Source organism: Martes martes, assembly GCF_963455335.1.
Source record: "Martes martes genome assembly, chromosome: 5".
Classification (NCBI taxonomy): domain Eukaryota; kingdom Metazoa; phylum Chordata; class Mammalia; order Carnivora; family Mustelidae; genus Martes; species Martes martes.
This window is the reverse complement of record NC_137892.1, coordinates 78,657-98,615: the sequence shown is the minus strand read 5'-3', so window position 1 is coordinate 98,615 and position 19,959 is coordinate 78,657.

Sequence of the window (19,959 nt, the reverse complement as noted above, 5' to 3'; positions counted from 1 at the left end):
TGAATAATAAGAGGACCTGAATCTTGAAGTACCGTGTTTAGAATTATTCCTACAATGGGGCACCTGGGTGACTCAGTTAAGTGTTCAACTCTTGATCTTGGCACAGGTTAGGATCTTAGGGCTGTAGGATTGAACTTATTTAAGATTCTCTCTCTCCCTCTCCCTTTTCCCTCCCCTTCCTCTCTAAAATAATAATAATAATAGAATTATTCCAACCATGGCTTACATCCATAATGTTTTCCATACTGGCTTCACTAATTTACAGTCCCACCAACAATGCATGAGTATTCCCTTTTCTCCACATCCTCACCAACAATTGCTATTTCTTCTGTTTTTGACGGTAGCCATTCTAACAGGTGTGAGGAGATATCTCACTGTCATTTTGATTTGCATTTTCCTAATGGTTACTGCTGGTGTGCACCTTTTTTTTTTTTTTTGTACCTGCTGGCCATCTATACGCATCTAGAGGACAGTTGCAAGTTTGTTTGTATCTGCATGTACCTGTTGGCCATTCTCTTCCAATTCTATCTAGAACTCACTCAAGCAGGCTACCCCACTACCAAAATACCTGCCTTAGAAATCATTCCTCCTCTCTCTCTGCCTGCTTCTCTGTGATCTCCATCTGTCAAATAAATAAATAAAATCTTAAAAAAAATGGGGAGCCTGGGTGGCTCAGTGGGATAAGCCTCTGCCTTCGGCTCAGGTCATGATCCCAGAGTCCTGAGATCAAGTGCCACATCAGGCTCTCTGCTCAGCAGGGTACCTGCTTCCTCCTCTCTCTCTCTGCCTGCTTCTCTGTGATCTCTGTCTGTCAAATGAATAAATAAAATATTTTTAAAAATAAAAAAAGAAATCACTGACCGCTTTCTACATCCAAAGTTTAATTGAAAATCTTTATCTTAACAAACACTAGAGCAACAATTGACATTGATGGAAACCAAAACCTCCTCATTGGAAAAATGTCTTCATTTGCCTTCTAGGCACTCTATTCTCTGGTTACTCTCCTATCTCAGGAGCCACTGTATCTATGCCTTCTTTGTTAATTTGTCCATCTTCTCATTCTGCTTCTCTCTAACTCCTTGGAGTCAATATTGTCTCAAGACTTTTTAGATCCCATTGGTATGCTGGTGACTCACAGGTTTGTATTTCCAGCCTGGACCTATTCCCCTGAACTCCTTCTCATATGTCTAACTGCATATGGGTTAGCTCATACCAAGTGTCTAGAAGTCATCTGACCTTTCCTTGTCTCCTATCCTTGCTCTTTGAATTTTTTCCCACCTCCATCTTTCTTCTCCCAGCTAATGGCAACTCCATTCCCCTAGTAGCTTAAGCAAAAATTCTTTGTGTCATCCTTAATTTCCAACTCACATCCCATATCTCTCACATCAACCAATCCCATTGGCCCTATTTCAGAATTTTAACTGGTGTCTAGCAATGTCTAACTCCCTCTCCTGCTCTTACCCAAAACTTATCACCTTTTCCTCGGGTTTTTTTTTTGTTTCCTAACTTGGATGACCTCTGCTGCTTATACCTTGTGCTTCAACAGTTTATTCTTAAAAACCAGAAGGAGTGAGACTTCTAAAACAAGGCATATAGTGCCACCCTTCTGCTTAAAACACCAGAAGAACTTCCCAATTCATGTAGTCAAGTCTAAAGTGTTTACCATGGCTAACCAGGCTCTCCACTCTTCCCAGAAATCCCCCTTCCTTGATCCCTACCTTCTCTGTGTTGTCTTGTTTGTCTCTGAGCTCTTCTTTAAACCTGTCACAGCTTTTCACCTTATTTGCTTTGGCTCTGTCCTCACGTGCTTCTCCCAGACATTTACATGGCCCTGCCCTCACTTCCAGCTCCTCTGCTAAAAAGGCACCATGATAGTAAAAACTTCCCTGCTCACCCTCTTTTTTTTTAAAGACACTGGTCCCCACTTCCCCATTTTGAAATCTTTGCCCCCCTTTTGTTTCATTTTATTTAAAAAAATATTTTTAGAACTGGTGTAGAAAGATCATGAACTCACCTCCTTCCACAAACATGACAAACCTATGGCTGCATATGCAATAGTTCCCTCCTCTGAAAGAATCCTGAAAACTGTAAGGACCTATTTAGCCAGAGTGACTCCATCTTGGTTAAATAGCCATTTTGTTGTTTGTGCAGTAAACTTAAATTGGTCCTGCCCCCCAGAGAAACTTACTTAAATGCAAGTCCAGAAACCAGTAAGATGTAGTCGGCTAGTTCCTGATAACAGAGCCCAGAATACAAGGATGAGTCAGGCCAGATGGAGACATCTAACCAGTACAAAGTACTATTTGTAACAGTGAGACGGTCTTGCTCAAACCAAAATGACTCCGTCTTGGGAAGGATGACCATCTTATTGTTCACATTGAATATGTTAACTGACTAAGCCTTCCCGGAAAGTACTGTTTGTAATAGTTCCTAGCATAGGGTAATCTTAAATAACAAGTCACCAGACCAGATGAAACTAGCCAATCAACAAGAGACACACAAACCCTGTGGGTTGAGATACCAAGATATGGGTTGCAGTTTTACCCAATAAAAGGTAGACTGTAAGATTGGGGGGGTCGCTCTCTTCAGAGACTGCCCTGGCCAGTCAGTCTGACTTCTAATGCTTGGCATAGAATAAAGCTTTGCATAACTTTAAATTTGTTTCAATCTCGTTCCCCTGGCCGATCAGTCTGACTTCTAATACTTGGCATAAAATAAAGCTTTAAATAACTTTCACCTTGTCTCAGTCTCATTCCTTTGATAACAGACCTTAACAAAAACTAGATGAACAGTGCCTCCACCACAAATGATAAAAGGGCTACACTGAGATAGGTAGGAGCAGCAGAGACATGCTTTCACCAAAAACACCACTCCGGGCAGGGCAACACACAATCAGAAGGATCTCAAAGATATAGAACTTTTCCTGAGGGGCAAGGAGCTTGTCTTCTATATCAGGCACCCCAATCCTTGGGCCCTGAACCAGAGAAATAAGCCTCCAAAACACTTGACTTTCAGAGTGATGGGTACTAAAAAGGGCATGTGTTGTGATGAGCGCTGGGTGGGTTTTTTTTTTTTGCCTGATTTTTTAAAACTTTATTATGTTATGTTAGTTACCATACAGTACTACATTAGTTTTTGATGTAGTGTTCCATGAAGTGCTGGGTGTTATTCATAACTAATGAATCATTGAACACTACATCAAAATCTAACGATGTACTATACAGTGGTTAACTGAATATACATACATAAGAAAGAAACTTGATTTTCAAAACCAATGGGGAGTATGTCCAGGATAACCACAGAACTGTAGGGAATAGACTATCTATTCTTAAAGGGCTCACACACAGATTCACTTAGCCTGGGACTGAGCATAAAAGCAGCATTTTGAAAGAACTTAGACCATACGTGGAAGAGACTCACCTGCTAATCTTAAAGTGACTTCCAGCTAGACAGAGGCCTGTTGTGACTCTTTCCAGGAACAAAAGTGTTGGTGGGCACCACTGTTGTAGTCCCACTCTACCTATTAATGCTGGTGTTGGCAGGTACCATGTTGGCACTCTGACCTACTAGTGCCACTGGGCACACCCTGCCACACACATAACACAGCACACTGCAGCCAGCCAGGAGAATCCTAGCTCTACCCTATATGGCAGCTACACCAGAGCCATCCAGGAAAGCACCCTATCCCCCTGTGCTGCAGCCATGCCAAGGTCAGATGCCTCATCTATGTGCTGCCTACACGAGACCCACTTCAAATTGAGGGCGCATGCACCCGTGAAAAGACATTTCATGTAAGTGAAAACCAAGACAAGCTGTTGTAGTTAGACTCAGATAAAATAGACTTTAAAATAAAGGCTGTAACAATAGACAAAGAGAGGCATTACATGATGATAAAGTGGCCAATCCAGCAAGAAGATGAAACATTTATAAATACATATGCACAAAATATGAGAGCACTACAAGACAGAAAGCAAATATTAACAGACTGAAGGGAGAAATTGACACAAGAAAATACAATATACTGCAATACAAGCAGGCAAATTGAACCCCCCCCTTACATCAATGGATAGATCATCCAATTAGGAAATACATAGGGAAACATCAGCCTTAAACAACACGTTAGACCACATGGACTTAAAAGACATGCACAGGACTTTCCATCTGAAAGTAGCAGAACACATACTCTTCTCAGGTGCGTATGGGACATTCTTCAAGATGCATCACATGCTAGGCCACAAAACAAGTCTCAGTATATTCAAGAAAATTGAAATCATATCAAGCATCATTTCCAACCGCAGAGGTATGAAATTAGAACTCAATTACAGGAAGAAAACTGGAAAAATCACTAATATGTGGAAATTAAACATGCCATTGGACAACCAATTGGCAATTGGAGAAGTCAAAAGAGAAATGAAGAAATACCTAGAGACAAATGAAAATAGAAATGATACCTATCAGGGCACCTGGTGGCTCAGTAGGTTAAGCATCTGCCTCTGGCTCAAGTCATGATCTTGGGGTCCTGAGATCGAGCCCCACATCAGGCTCCCTCCTTCTCACTCTCCCTCTGCCCCTTCCCCACTGGTGCACTCACACACATTCTATTTCTCAAATAAATAAATAAATAAAATCTTTAAAAAACTTTAGGAAAAATCGAAATGAGACACATCAAAATCTATGAAATGCGGGAAAAGTAGTTATAAGAGGGAATTTTGGGGGCACGTGGGTGGCTCAGTGAGTTGAGCCTCTGCCTTTGGCCTAGGTCATGGTCTCAGGGTCCTGGGATTGAGCCTCACATCGGGCTCTCTGCTCAGCAGAGAGCCTGCTTCCCCCATCTCTCTGCCTGCCTCTCTGCTTACTTGTGATCTCTGTCTGTCAAATAAATAAAAATCTAAAAAAAAAGGGGGGGATTTTGTAACAACCCAAACCTACCTCAAAAATCAAGAAAAATCTCAAAAAAGCAATTTAATTTTAAAGCTAAAGGAACTAGAGAAAAAGAAAAACAAAGAACAAACAAGGCTCAAAGTTAGAAGAGGGGAAATAATAAAGATCAAAGCAGAAACAAATAAAATACAGACTATAAAGGCAATACAAAAAAAATCAATAAAACTTAGAGCTGGTTTTTTGTAAAGGTAAAAAAAATTGACAAACCTTTAGGTAGACTAGCCAAGAAAAAGAGAGGGTTCAAATAGATAAAAAACAAATAACAGGCAAGAAGTCATAACTAAAGTCATGAAAAATACAAAAGATCATAAGAGACTACTGAGAAAAAAGAGAAGCCAAGAAACTGGACAGCCTAAAAGAAATGGATACATTCCTAGAACATACAGTTTGAATCATAAGAAATAGAAATTCTGAACAGTTTCATTACTAGCAAGGAGATTCAATTGGCAATCAATACTTTCCAAAAACCAAACGTCCAGGACCAGGGATTTATAAGTATATCAAAAAGAGTAAAATACCTAGGAATAAATTTAATTAAGGAGGTTAAAGACATGCACACTGAAAACTGTAAGACACCGATGAAAGAAACTGGGGATGACACATATGAATGGCAAGATATTCCATTCTCATGAGTTGAGAGAATTAATATTGTAAAATTGTCCATACTACCCAAAGCAATCTACAGATGCAAGGCAATTCCTGTCAAAATTACAATGCTGGGTTTTTTGTTTGTTTGTTTGTTTGTTTGTTTTTTTGTTTGTTTGTTTGTTTGTTTGTTTGTTTTTACAGAACTAGACTAAATATTTTGTATGGAGTCATGAAACACTCCAAGTAGCCAAAGCAATATTGAAAAAAGAGTGACAAAGTTGCAGGTATCCCACTCCATGATTTCAAATTATACAACAAAGCTATAATAATCACAGTAGTATTGTACGGGCATAAAAACAGACCCAGATATGAACAGAACAGAATAGATACCCCAGAAATAAACCCACACATACATGGTCAATTTATGACAAAGGAGGCAAGGACATACAATGGGGAAAGAACAGTCTCTTTATTAAATGTTTGTAAAACTGGACAGCTACATACAAAGGAAAGAAACCTGATTGTTATCTTACACCATATACAAAAATCAACTCAAAATGTATTAAAAAAACTTAAATGTAAAGCCTAAAACCATAAAACTCCTGGAATAAAACATAGACAGTAGTATCCTCTTCATGTAGTTTTTTTAGATCTGACTCCAAAGGCAAGGGCAACAAAAGCCAAAATAAACAAAAGTGACCACATCAAACTGAAATGTTTCTGTGCAGCAAAGGAAAACATCAACAAAAAGAAAAGCAGCCTCATGATATGGAAGAAGATAGCTGCAAATCATATATCTGATAAGTAATTAATATAAAAAATAAATTTTTTAAACATTCATACAACTCAATAAGAACAACAACAACCAAAATCTGATTTAAAACGGGCAGAGGACCTAAAGAGATATCTTTCCTAAGAAATACAGAAGGCCAAGAGGCGCTTGAAAAGATGCTCAACATCACTCATCAGGGAAGAAAAACCAAAACTATAATGAGGTGTCCCCTCACACCTGTCAGAATGACTAGTATCAAAAAGACAAGAAATAACATGCTGGTGAGGATGTGGAGAAAGGAAAACCTGCTGCACTGTTGGTGGGAATGTAAATTGGTGCAGACACTATGAGATGTGGTGTGGGGGTTCCTCGAAAACTGAAGAATAAACGACCATATGATCCAGGAATTGCACTGTGGGGTGTCTATTTGAAGAAAACAAAAATACTCTTTTGAAAAGCTAGTATACTATAGAGATACTGTTCTGTTCACGGCAGCCTTGTTCACAATAGCCAGGGTGTGGAAACAACCTAAGTGTTCCCAACAAATGAGTGGATAAAGTAGGTTACATCTATATTATATGTGTATATTATATATATATATATATATATATATATATATATATATATATATAATTGAGCATTCTTATAATGACAAAGTCGTCCATTCTCCAAGAATATATAACAATCCTAAATGTGCATGTCCCTAGGAAAAAAGCTTCGGATACATGAGGTGAAAGCTAATCAATGTGAAAAAAGAAACACATAAATACCATAGTAGGGGACTTCAATACTCTTCACCTAATAAATGATAGAATAAGTGAGCAGAAAATCAGGTGAAGTATCATGACTTCAAAAAGCCAGATGTTTTTGTGATTTCAAAAACTCAACTAGAGATTATAATGTACCATTAACATTCTGTTTTGGCTATTTCTCAAGCATTATCTGAAGAGCATGTGTGGTTAAGTCAGGGTCAAGAGCTGTGTGCCATTTATAAGGATTTATCCTTTGCAAGGAACACAAGGAAGAAGCCAGTAGGAATGAAAGGATGGCTCATACAGAGACCGTGGCATAGTACATTTGAATTGACCTAATTGTGGAAGTTCTTGTGGTTCTTGTGGCAAGATTCCCAATACAATTCATTATGTAAGCACATACATATAATTGAGACTTAACCATTCCTTTTGTTGAATCCTATTAATGCTATGAGCCCTCTCATAAGCAAGTTTTCCTACCAGTGTAAAAGTTTTGGTTTTGATTTTTGTTTCTAAACTACAGTGAAAACTTCTTCAATCCAATTTCACTTTAAGAAACAAGAAATTTTAAGAAATATATAAGAAATTGTTCAATGTCTCCAATAAAATAATGTTTGCACGTTGAGGTGGGAAAAGCAAAGGAGAGAGGAAAGAGGATGACAGGGAATAGATATTAATATGTTTTCTTTTAAAAAAATATCTAAACATGCTGGTATGTTAAGCAAAACTCAAAGTTAGAATTACATAAAAATTCGCACACGTGCCATTCTGCAGCAGAGGCTGAGAACATGATAAACATGGCAGCAATCACAATACTAATAAAATGAGAGTGGTTAACAAGAGCTGATGGAACTTCTGGAACCACAGAGCTCCTGACCCATTAGCGGCTGAACTGAAGTGGAGAATCAGCATCAAATAGCAGTTTCCTGGAACCATAATAACTAAAATAATAATTACATAACTGTGAACTTATGCACCACAGGAGAGAACCATTCGCTTGAGTTTATTAAGAAATTAAAATTCCAGTATAACTCCAGAATAAAAGCCACTCCCTTAGGACTGACTATGGGAAGATAGTTGTACTTTACATAATTTACCTTTTAGCACATTATTAGAAATGTAGTGAAAATATCAGAGGAATTTATCAAATTTTTTCATCCCTCCCAAGTAATTAATTATAAGTGCCAGCATCAATATTTTAAGAGAACTAAAGGAGAAAACACTAGATGAAATATGTGCTTTAATTTAAAAAATCATAGAAATATTAAGTATGAAAAACATGTTTAACCATTGGAGGAACACAGCAAGTCCCATCATACTGATCAATAATCAGACTATTTAATGAGGGTGGACACATTGTAATAGGAACATTCATGAACAGCTGTAGCTCTAGAGGAGCACGAATAGAAGATGAGGATTCTGAAAACATGGTCTCAGAACTTAATGGAACTATGATTTGCTGAAAATATGAGACCTGGAGGAGATGCAGTGACATATGGAAGTAAGATCTAACTTGCTAGAAAAATTAGTTGGAGAGGTCAAGAAGATTAGCACTGGTGTCCAAAGAGGCATATGTAATGAATCCAGACTCTTCTACTCTGCCTGGAGCCCTCTCCAGGGAGCTAGCTTGGTCATAGCTGTAGGAGGATACTATATAAGGAACAAATGTGGAAGCAGGAAGTTTCACTCAATGACCGAAATGTGTGAGACCAGAGGAGGTGCATTTAGGATGGACTTTAGAGATATCTAGTCTAACTTCCCAGTTCCATGGGTGAGTTTACCAAGGCCTGGGAAGGAGAGTAATAAGGCAGATGATAAGTAGCTGGGCTGTGCTATAATCCAGCTTTTCAAGTTTAGTGATAAGACATTAAATTTCTTGAGGTTAACCACCTTCCATTCTGAGAGATTTGAATTTCAAACTCAGGATTGTTTGCTCTCAGGAGATAGGTTTCCAGATGCCTAGTTTCCTGGAGACCTATACTGCTAATAAATGGACTAATACATAATTAGGCATTCAGACAGTCCTCGTTTATTTGGCATATATCCTCATATCCCCTTTTAATATTTCTAGGCCCCATCAAGTCTTATAATCCTAATCCCATGGATAAATTTTAAAAACAAATATACATTCAGGAAGCTTCTTTCAGAAGTTTCATAAATGTCTAGGGTCTTCATTATAAAACTATATCCCACAAAATGCACAGCTTCAGAAGTCAATGGCATTTCCTTTCTCTATCTCTCTTTTTTAAGTCCTACCCTTAGGTAAAATTATATCACCAAACCCAGAGCTATAAAAAGTAAATTTATAATTTTTCACAGAAACCTATCTATAATTATCTTTTTTTTTTTTTTTGCCATGATGATGCTTTCCAAAAATGTGAAGTCGCTTGAGCTGATTGTTCCCAGAAGGCACTGTTTCTACTCCTAAATATTGATGCCAAGTACAGGTAAATTGATCTCCTTAAGGGCTTTTATACTTTTATAATTATTTCACACTCTGCCATAATCAGTAATAGCAAAGAAAATTTATTTCAGTTACCCTGCAAAGTGCTACTAGGATGACAATATATGTATGCTTGATTGACTAGGATATTAGCACAATGTAATTTTCTGATTAATCAAAATGTCTAGGTTTTTTCAAGTCACATTTTCCAACTAGTCAATAGAACAAGTCATAGACACTTTAAGTTTATTGAAAAACTTTAAAAATTAGAAATATCCAATTAGAAAATTAGAATACCCAATGCATGGAAACCAGTAAGGTTAAATAAGTAGTTACACTTCACTGTTAAGATCAATTCCCACGGGAGTGAAGGCATTGGTGCTGGAAGCCCCAAGCATCCATCTCTCCAGTTGGACAATTGTACTAGCAGAAACTATCAAAAGAAAACACTTTGGAACTCCGTAGTTTCTTTGATAACTTGAAATGTCCAGGGGATAGCTTGTTGGGAAATTTTGGTTAACTTGATTTATTTAAGGCATGAAGGCAGTGGCAGGTACCCAGCTCCATAACAGGCAGTTGTAAAGAATATGACCCATGTTTCTGAGGCAGCTTACTGGACCAGGGTTGCCAATGATAATCTTGCCATCCAAATATTAGGGACTTAGATTCTCATTAGGAGTTATTGCTCTGATTGATGAGATGGGGACAAGGAGGCTGGCCACCAATACTCCAATTTCCACAGATGAAGTGACTTCCAGGAGATTGGAAAGAGTCACACCTGTTGTTTTTTATATTAAAACAACTGTGTATAAGGGGGAATTTAGAAGGCCACCACACTAACCCAAGGACAGATGAAGCTCAGAAAAAACACCTCAGCACAGAGGTACTTTATAACATAAAAAAGCACCAAACCTTGGTTAAAGGGGAGAATCTTATTTCCAGTTTCCACATGATAAGATTCATAACTCCAATTTTCAATTAAAAAAATAGGGAGGCATACAAGGAAACAGGAAAGTATAGCTGATTCAGAGAAGCAAAATAAGTCAACAGAAAATGTACCTTAGGAAGCCCAGGTGTCAGGCTTATTGGACAAAGACTTTAGGACAGCTGCCTTAAAGACGCTCAAAGAGATAAATGAAGACATAGACAAAGAGGAAAATAATATGTGGGAAAAATATCAATAAAAAGATGAATTTATTTTTTAAAAGAACCAAAAAAAGTTCTAAAGCTGAAAAGTATAATAACTGAAAAGAAAAATACATCAAAGGGATTCAAAAACAGATTGTGCATGCAGAAGAAAAAGTTAGTAGGCTTAAAGAATTGAAATTATCCAGTCTGCAGAACAGAAAGAAAAAAAGAATGTAAAAAAATGAATAGAGCCCAAGGGACCCGTAAAACACTATCAAGTGGACCAACATAGGCATTGTGGGAATGCCAGCAGGAGAAGAGAGATAGAAAGGAGAAGAATGGTGCCTGGGTGGCTCATTTGGTTAAATGTCTGTCCAGCTTGGGTCATGCTCTTGAGGTCCTGGGATTGAGCCCTTTGTTGGGCTCCTTGCTCAGCAGGGAGTTTGCTTCTCTCTCTTCTTCGGCCTTCCCCCCATGCTTGCATTCTCTCTCTCTCTCTCGTTTTCTCACTCAAATAAATAAATAAATATCTTTTAAGGGGGGGCAGAAAATATATTTGAAGAAATAATGTCAAAAGACTGCCCAAATTTAAAGGATTGAAATTATAATAAATTAATCTACACAAGAAGTTCAACAAACTCTAAGTAGAATAAAATAAAGATACTTGCCCAACAACACATTGTAAACAAAATGTTGAAAGATAAAGCCAAAGAAATGATCTTAAAAGCAACAAGGAAGAAGTGACTCATCACACACAAGAGATCCCCAACAAGATTAACAGTCAATTTCTCATCAGAAATCTTGGAGGCCAGAAGTAGGTGGTTTGCTCTACCCAATATGCTTAAAGGAAGAAAAAACAAAGACAAACAAAACTGTCAACAGACGACTTTATAGCCAGCAAAATTGTCCTTCAAAAATTATGAAGAAATGGCACTCTCAGATTTTAAAACACTGAGGGAGTTCATCACCACTACAACTTCCTTGCGAGACATGCTAAAATAGTCCCTCAAGTTGAAAAGAAAGGAAAACAGTAACTGGGAGCCGCATAAAGCAAGACCGGAAAGGTAATACATGGCATTGGAAAAGCGATTATTGTTATAACGTTGGATTATAATATAAGCCAACTTTCTATTTTCTTCAGTGTAAAAAAGACAAATGTACATAAAATAATCACTAATTTATATTATGCAGCACACAACGTATAAAGATGTAATCTATGACAATACTAACAGAAAGCGAGGGTGGAGCTGTATAGGGGAGGAGTTTGTATGCTATGGAAGGTAAGTTGGCATAAATTCAAATTATATTAAACTTTTATTATTCAAACTTTTAGGATATTAAGTGTAACACTCATAGTAACTACCAAGAAATTATGTATATAGTATACATATGAGGAATTGAGAAGGGAATCAAAGTATTTCACCACACACACACACACACACACACACACACACACACTTAACTAAAAAGAAGACCGTGATGGAGAAAAATGAGGAATAAAAAGACTACAGGCATGTGGAAAACATATTTGTTTGTCAGAAAATGGCAGAGATAAGTCCCTCCTTATGAGTGATTAAGTGTAAATAGTTTACACTCTTCAATCAAAAAATAAGAGACAGGCAGAATGAATAAAAACACATGATCCAACCATAGGCTGCTACCAGAGACTCAGATATTTCTAAGACAAAAGTAGATTGAAAGTAAAAGGATGGAAAAATATAGTCCATACAAATAGTGACCAAAATAGAGGTTCAGTGGATCTGCTAATATCAAACAAAATAGATTTCCATTCTTAAAAGTTTAAAAGAGGCAAAGGAGCAAATTATACATTTATAAAAGGTAAAATAGTTCAAGGAAAATAAAAGTTATAAATATTTACTCACCTGATAACAAAACCTCAGATATGAAAAACTCAAAAATGAAGGAAAAAAAATAATAACATGAAAGGGAGGAATATCAGAAGTTTTACAATAATGGTTTCAATAATGGACTGATCAGTCAGACATAAGAAGCATTAAGAAAGTAAAAGACATAAGCAACACAACAAATCAACTAGATTAAAAAAAGATATACAGAATAGTCTACCCAAAAGCAGCAGAAGAGAGTTTCCCTTTTAAGTGTACATGGGGCATTCCATGGGACAGATCACATGTTAAACCATAAAACAAGTCTCAATATATTTTAAAAGGCAGCTGTCATACAAAGTATCTCCTTCAACCACAACAGGATGAAGGTTAAAATACATAACAGAAGGAAAACAGGAGAAGCCATCATTATGTGGAAATTCAAGAACACACTCCTAGAGAAGCAGTCACAAGGATAATTAGAAAACATTTATAGATCAATGAAAATGAAAACACAACCTACCAAAAGTTAAGGACTGTGATGGAAGAAGTGCTCAGAAGGAAATCTATAGGTGTAAATGCCTGTATTAAAAAACAAATAAGGTCTCCAATCAATAACACAACTTCACAACATAAGGAACAAGCTAAACTCAGAGCTAGCAGGTGGAGGAGGAGGAGCAAGATGGTGGAGAAGTAGGGGACCCAAATTTTGTCTGCTCCCAAGAACTCAGCTAGATAGTTTTCAAATCATTCTGAACACCTACAAAGTCAACAGGAGATTGAAGAGAAGAAGAGCAGCAACTCTAGGAACAGAAAAGTGACCACTTACTGGAAGGTAGGATGTGTGGAGAAGGGACTCTGGGGTGATATACGAGAGGAGAGACCACAGAGAGGGGAGGGAGTCTCTGTCAGCTGGGTCCTGGCAAATGGTAGAGAAGTGGAGCATGAAATCAGGAATTTTAGAAGTCTGCTCTTCAGAGGGACGTCACTCCAATGACTAAGCTGGGGATGGAATCCTTGTGGGGACAGTGTGGTCTCAGGACCCATGGGGGTCACAGAAGACTGAGGGTATCTGAGTGTGGCAGAGCTCCCAGGTATTGGAGCAGGGAAGCTGGCAGCAGAGATGGAAGTGAGCAGTGGGCTCTTAGCTCGGGGTTGCCATAAACTATGATCCTGGCACAGCCGGGCCACTGCTCTTTGAGCAGGAACCCCGCAAGTGGCAGATCCGGAAAAACCTCTTCCTCCTTTCTCTGGGATGAGCAGTGCAGGAGTGGTGCAACAGGAATCTGCTGGGTTTGGAGACTCCAAATGGGGCCATGCGACAGAGAGAGAAACACTCAGTCACAGGCGGGGTGAGCTCAGAGTGCGGCCAGAGACCAGGGAGATGGGAAGGATTGGCAACTTTTCTCTGAGGGTGCACTGAGGAGTGGGGCCCAAGCTCTCAGCTCCTCCAGCCGGAGACTAGGCGGCCACCATGTTCATTCCCGTCCTCCAAAGTGGTACAGAAAGTGCTCAGGAAACAAAAGTTCCTGAGAGCGAACCGGAGAAGATTACTTAGCCTGGCCCCTGGCAAGGGTGGTGCAATTCCGCCTTGGGCAAAGACATTTGAGAATCACAGCAACAGTTCTCTACCCCAGAAGATCAGTAAGAACATCCAGCCAAAACCAAGTTCACTGACCAAAACGAGAATGGCAAAACTTGAGACCAAGGGGAAGGCAACACATAGAATTCATGGTTTTTTCCCCATGATCCTTTAATCTTTCAAAGTTAAATTTTAAAAATTTTCTTTATTTTTCTCTTTTTCTTAAATTATTTTTTAAAATTTTTTATAAACATATAATGTATTTTTATCCCCGGGGTACAGGTCTGTGAATCGCCAGGTTTACACATTTCACAGCACTCACCATAGCACATACCCTCCCCAATGTCCATAACCCCACCACCCTCTCCCGACCCCCCTTTCCCCAGCAACCCTGTTTGTTTTGAGGTTAGGAGTCTTCTATGGTTTGTCTCCCTCCCGATCCCATCTTCTTTCATTTATTCTTTTCCTACCCACCAAACCCCCTGCATTGCCTCTCCACTTCCTCGTATCAGGGAGATCATACGATAGTTGTCTTTCTCTGATAGACTTATTTCGCTAAGCATGATACCCTCTAGTTCCATCCATGTCATCGCAAATGGCAAGATTTCATGTCTTTTGCTGGCTGCATAGTATTCCATTGTGTATATATACCACTTCTTCTTTATCCATTCATCTGTTGATGGACATCTAGGCTCTTTCCACAGTTTGGCTATTGTGGACATTGCTGCTATAAACATTCGGGTGCACGTGCCCCTTCGGAGCACCACGTTTGTATCTTTAGGATATATACCCAGTAGTGCAATTGCTGGGCCGTAGGGTAGCTCTATTTTCAGTTTTTTGAGGAACCTCCACACTGTTTCCCAGAGTGGTTGCACCAGCTTGCATTCCCACCAGCAGTGTAGGAGGGTTCCCCTCTCTCCGCATCCTCGCCAGCATCTGTCATTTCTTGACTTGTTAATTTTAGCCATTCTGACTGGTGTGAGGTGGCATCTCATTGTGGTTTTGATTTGTATTTCCCTGATGCCGAGTGATGTGGAGCATTTTTTCATGTGTCTGTTGGCCATCTGGATGTCTTCTTTGCAGAAATGTCTGTTCATGTCCTCTGCCCATTTCTTGACTGGATTATTTGTTCTTTGGGTATTGAGTTTGATAAGCTCTTTATAGATTTTGGATACTAGCCCTTTATCTGATATGTCGTTGGCAAATATCTTCTCCCATTCTGTCAGTTGTCTTTTGGTTTTGTTGACTGTTTCCTTTGCTGTGCAAAAGCTTTTGATCTTGATGAAATCCCAATAGTTCATTTATGCCCTTGCTTCTGTTACCTTTGGCGATGTTCCTAGGAAGAAGTTGCTGCAGTGGACGTCAAAGAGGTTGCTGCCTGCATTCTCCTCAAGGATTTTGATAGATTCCTTTCTCACATTGAGGCCTTTCATCCATTTTGAGTCTATTTTCGTGTGTGGTGTAAGGAAATAGTCCAATTTCATTTTTCTGCATGTGGCTGTCCAATTTTCCGAGCACCATTTGTTGAAGAGGCTGTCTTTTTTCCATTGGATATTCTTTCCTGCTTTGTCGAAGATTAGTTGACCATAGAGTTGAGGGTCTATCTCTGGGCTCTCTATTCTGCTCCATTGGTCTATATGTCTGTTTTTGTGCCAGTACCATACTGTCTTGATGATGACAGCTTTGTAGTAGAGCTTGAAGTCTGGAATTGTGATGCCATCGACTTTGGCTTTCTTTTTCAATATTCCTTTGGCTATTCGAGGTCTTTTCTGGTTCTATATAAATTTTAGGATTATTTGTTCTATTTCTTTAAAAAAATGGATGGGATTTTGATAGGGATTGCATTAAATGTGTAGATTGCTTTAGGTAGAATAGACATTTTCACAATATTTGTTCTTCCAATTCATGAGCATGGAATATTTTTCCATTTCTTTGTGTCTTCCTCAATTTCTTTCATGAGTACTTTATAGTTTTCTGAGTATAGATTCTTTGCCTCTTTGGTTAGATTTATTCCTAGGTATCTTATGGTTTTGGGTGCGATTGTAAATGGGACTGACTCCTCAATTTCTCTTTCTTCTGTCTTGTTGTTAGTGTAAAGAAATGCGACTGATTTCTGTGGATTGACTTTATATCCTGACACTTTACTGAATTCCTGTATAAGTTCTAGCAGTTTTGGAGTGGAGCCTTTTGGGTTTTCCACATATAGTATCATATCATCTGCAAAGAGTGATAGTTTGACTTCTTCTTTGCCAATTTGGATGCCTTTAATTTCTTTTTGTTGTCTGATTGCTGAGGCTAGGACTTCTAGTACTATGTTGAACAGCAGTGGTGATAACGGACATCCCTGCCGTGTTCCTGACCTTAGCGGAAAAGCTTTCAGTTTTTCTCCATTGAGAATGATATTTGCGGTGGGTTTTTCATAGATGACTTTGATAATATTGAGGTATGTGCCTTCTATCCGTACACTTTGAAGAGTTTTAATCAGGAAGGGATGCTGCACTTTGTCAAACGCTTTTTCAGCATCTATTGAGAGTATCATATGGTTCTTACTCTTTCTTTTATTAATGTATTGTATCACATTGATGGATTTGCGGATGTTGAACCAACCTTGCAGCCCTGGAATAAATCCCACTTGGTCGTGGTGAATAATCCTTTTAATGTACTGTTAGATCCTATTGGCCAGTATTTTGGTGAGAATTTTCGCATCTGTGTTCATCAAAAATATTGGTCTGTAATTCTCTTTTTTGGTGGGATCCTTGTATGGTTTTGGAATCAAGGTGATGCTGGCCTCATAGAATGAGTTTGGAAGTTTTCTTTCCATTTCTATTTTTTGGAACAGTTTCAGGAGAATAGGAATTAATTCTTCTTTAAATGTTTGGTAGAATTCCCCTGGGAAGCCGTCTGGTCCTGGACTTTTGTTTGTTTGGAGATTTTTGATGACTGTTTTAATCTCCTTACTGGTTATGGGTCTGTTCAGGTTATCTATTTCTTCCTGGTTCAGTTGTGGTAGTTTATACATCTCTAGAAATGTATCCATTTCTTCCAGATTGTCAAATTTGTTGGCGTAGAGTTGCTCGTAGTATGTTCTTATAATTGTTTGTATTTCTTTGGTGTTGGTTGTGATCTCTCCTCTTTCATTCATGATTTTATTTATTTGCATCCTTTCTCTTTTCTTTTTGATAAGTCTGGCCATGGGCTTATCAATCTTATTAATTCTTTCAAAGAATCAGCTCCTAGTTTCGTTGATTTGTTCTATTGTTTTTTTTTAGTTTCTATTTCATTGATTTCTGCTCTGATCTTTATGATTTCTCTTCTCCTGCTGGGCTTAGGCTTTCTTTGTTGTTCTCTCTCCAGCTCCTTTAGGTGTCGGGTTAGGTTGTGTATTTGAGACCTTTCTTGTTTCTTGAGAAAGGCTTGCACCGCTATATATTTTCCTCTCAGGTCTGCCTTTGTTGTGTCCCACGGATTTTGAACAGTTGTGTTTTCATTATCATTTGTTTCCATGAATTTTTTCAATTCTTCTTTAATTTCCTGGTTGACCCATTCATTTTTTAGAAGGATGCTGTTTAGTCTCCATGTATTTGCGTTCTTTCCAAATTTCCTCTTGTGATTGAGTTCTAGCTTCAGAACATTGTGGTCTGAAAGTATGCAGGGAATGGTCCCAATATTTTGATACCGGTTGAGACCTGATTTATGACCCAGGATGTGGTCTATTCTGGAGAATGTTCCATGTGCACTAGAGAAGAATGTATATTCAGTTGCTTTGGGACGGAATGTTCTGAATATATCTGTGATGTCCATCTGGTCCAGTGTGTCATTTAAGGCCTTTATTTCCTTATTGATTTTTGCTTAGATGATCTGTCCATTTCAGTGAGGGGAGTGTTAAAGTCCCCTGCTATTATTGTATTACTGTCGATGTATTTCTTTGATTTTGTTATTAATTGGTTTATATAGTTGGCTGCGCCCATGTTAGGGGCATAGATATTTAAGATTGTTAGGTCTTCTTGTTGGACAGACCCTTTGAGTATGATATAGTGTCCTTCCTCATCTCTTATTATAGTCTTTGGCTTAAAATCTAATTGATCTGATATAAGGATTGCCACCCCAGCTTTCTTCTGATGTCCATTAGCATGGTACATTGTTTTCCACCCCCTCACTTTAAATCTGGAGGTGTCTTCGCGTCTAAAATGAGTTTCTTGTAGGCAGCATATTGATGTTTTTTTTTTTTTATCCATTCTGATACCCTGTGTCTTTTATTGGGTCATTTAGCCCATTAACATTCAGGGTAACTATTGAGAGATATGAATTTAGTGCCATTGTATTGCCTGTAAGGTGACTGTTACTGTATATTGTCTCTGTTTCTTTCTGATCTACTCCTTTTAGGGTCTCTCTTTGCTTAGAGCACCCCTTTCAATATTTCCTGTAGAGCTGGTTTGGTGTTTGCAAATTCTTTCAGCTTTTGTTTGTCCTGGAAGCTCTTTATCTCTCCTCCTATTTTCAATGATAGCCTAGCCGGATATAGTATTCTTGGCTGCATGTTTTTCTCGTTTAGTGCTCTGAATATATCATGCCAGTTCTTTCTGGCTTGCCAGGTCTCTGTGGATAGGTCTTCTGCCAATCTAATGTTTTTACCCTTGTATGTTACAGACTTCTTTTCCCGGGCTGCTTTCAGGATTTTCTCTTTGTCGCTAAGACTTGCAAATTTTACTATCAGGTGACGAGGTGTGGACCTATTTTTATTGATTTTGAGGGGCGTTCTTAGCATCTCCTGGATTTTGATGTTTGTTCCCTTCGCCATATTAGGGAAATTCTCTCCAATAATTGTCTCCAATATACCTTCTGCTCCCCTCTCTCTTTCTTCTTCTTCTGGAATCCCAATTATTCTAATGTTGTGTTGTCTTATGGTGTTGCTTATCTCTCGAATTCTCTCCTCGTGGTCCAGTATTTGTTTGTCTCTCTTTTGCTCAGCTTCTTTATTCTCTGTCATTTGGTCTTCTATGTCACTAATTCTTTCTTCTGCCTCATTTATCCTAGCAGTGAGAGCTTCCATTTTTGATTGCACCTCATTAATACCTTTTTTGATTTCAACTTGGTTAGATTTTAGTTCTTTTATTTCTCCAGAAAGAGCTTTTATCTCTCCGGAGAGTGTTTCTCTAATATCTTCTATGCCTTTTTCGAGCCCGGCTAGACCCTTGAGAATTGTCATTCTGAACTCTAGATCTGTCATGTTACCAATGTCCGTATTGATTAGGTCTCCAGCCTTCGGTATGGCCTCTTGTTCTTTTTTTTGAGGTGAGTTTTTCCGAGAAAGATTTGCTTTCTCCTGCTGTGGAATTCCACTGTTCTTGGTGAGTGAAGTTGTTCTTGGCTAGATTTCTTGTTGATCTTCTATGGGAGGGGCCTGTTGTGGTGATTCTCAAGTGTCTTTGCCCCAGGCGGAATTGCACCGCCTTTGCCAGGGGCTGGGCTAAGTAATCTGCTTGGGTTTGCTTTCAGGAGCTTTTGTTCCCTGAGCGCTTTCCATAGAGTTCCGGAGGATGGGAATGAAGATGGCGGCCTCCCAATCTCTCGGCCCGGAGGAGCCGAGAGCTTGGGGTTCCGCTCCTCAGTGCACCCTTAGAGAAAAGCACCCAACCGCCCCGCCTCCCTGGCCTGCAGTTGCCTTGAGGAAAGCAGTCAATTGCTGGAACCTGGAGAAAAGCGCCCGTTCCCTTCCATCTCTGTGGCCTCTGGCTGCGCTCCGAGCCCACCCAGCCTGCGACCGGCACAAGGTAACCCCGGGCTGAGAGCTCACTCCTCGGCTTTGTTGCTGTAGCCAGCTTCCCCGCTCTAATACCTGCGAGCTCTGTTGCACTCAGACACCCCCGGTCCTTCTGTGACCCTGCGGGACCTGTTGTTATGCTGACCCC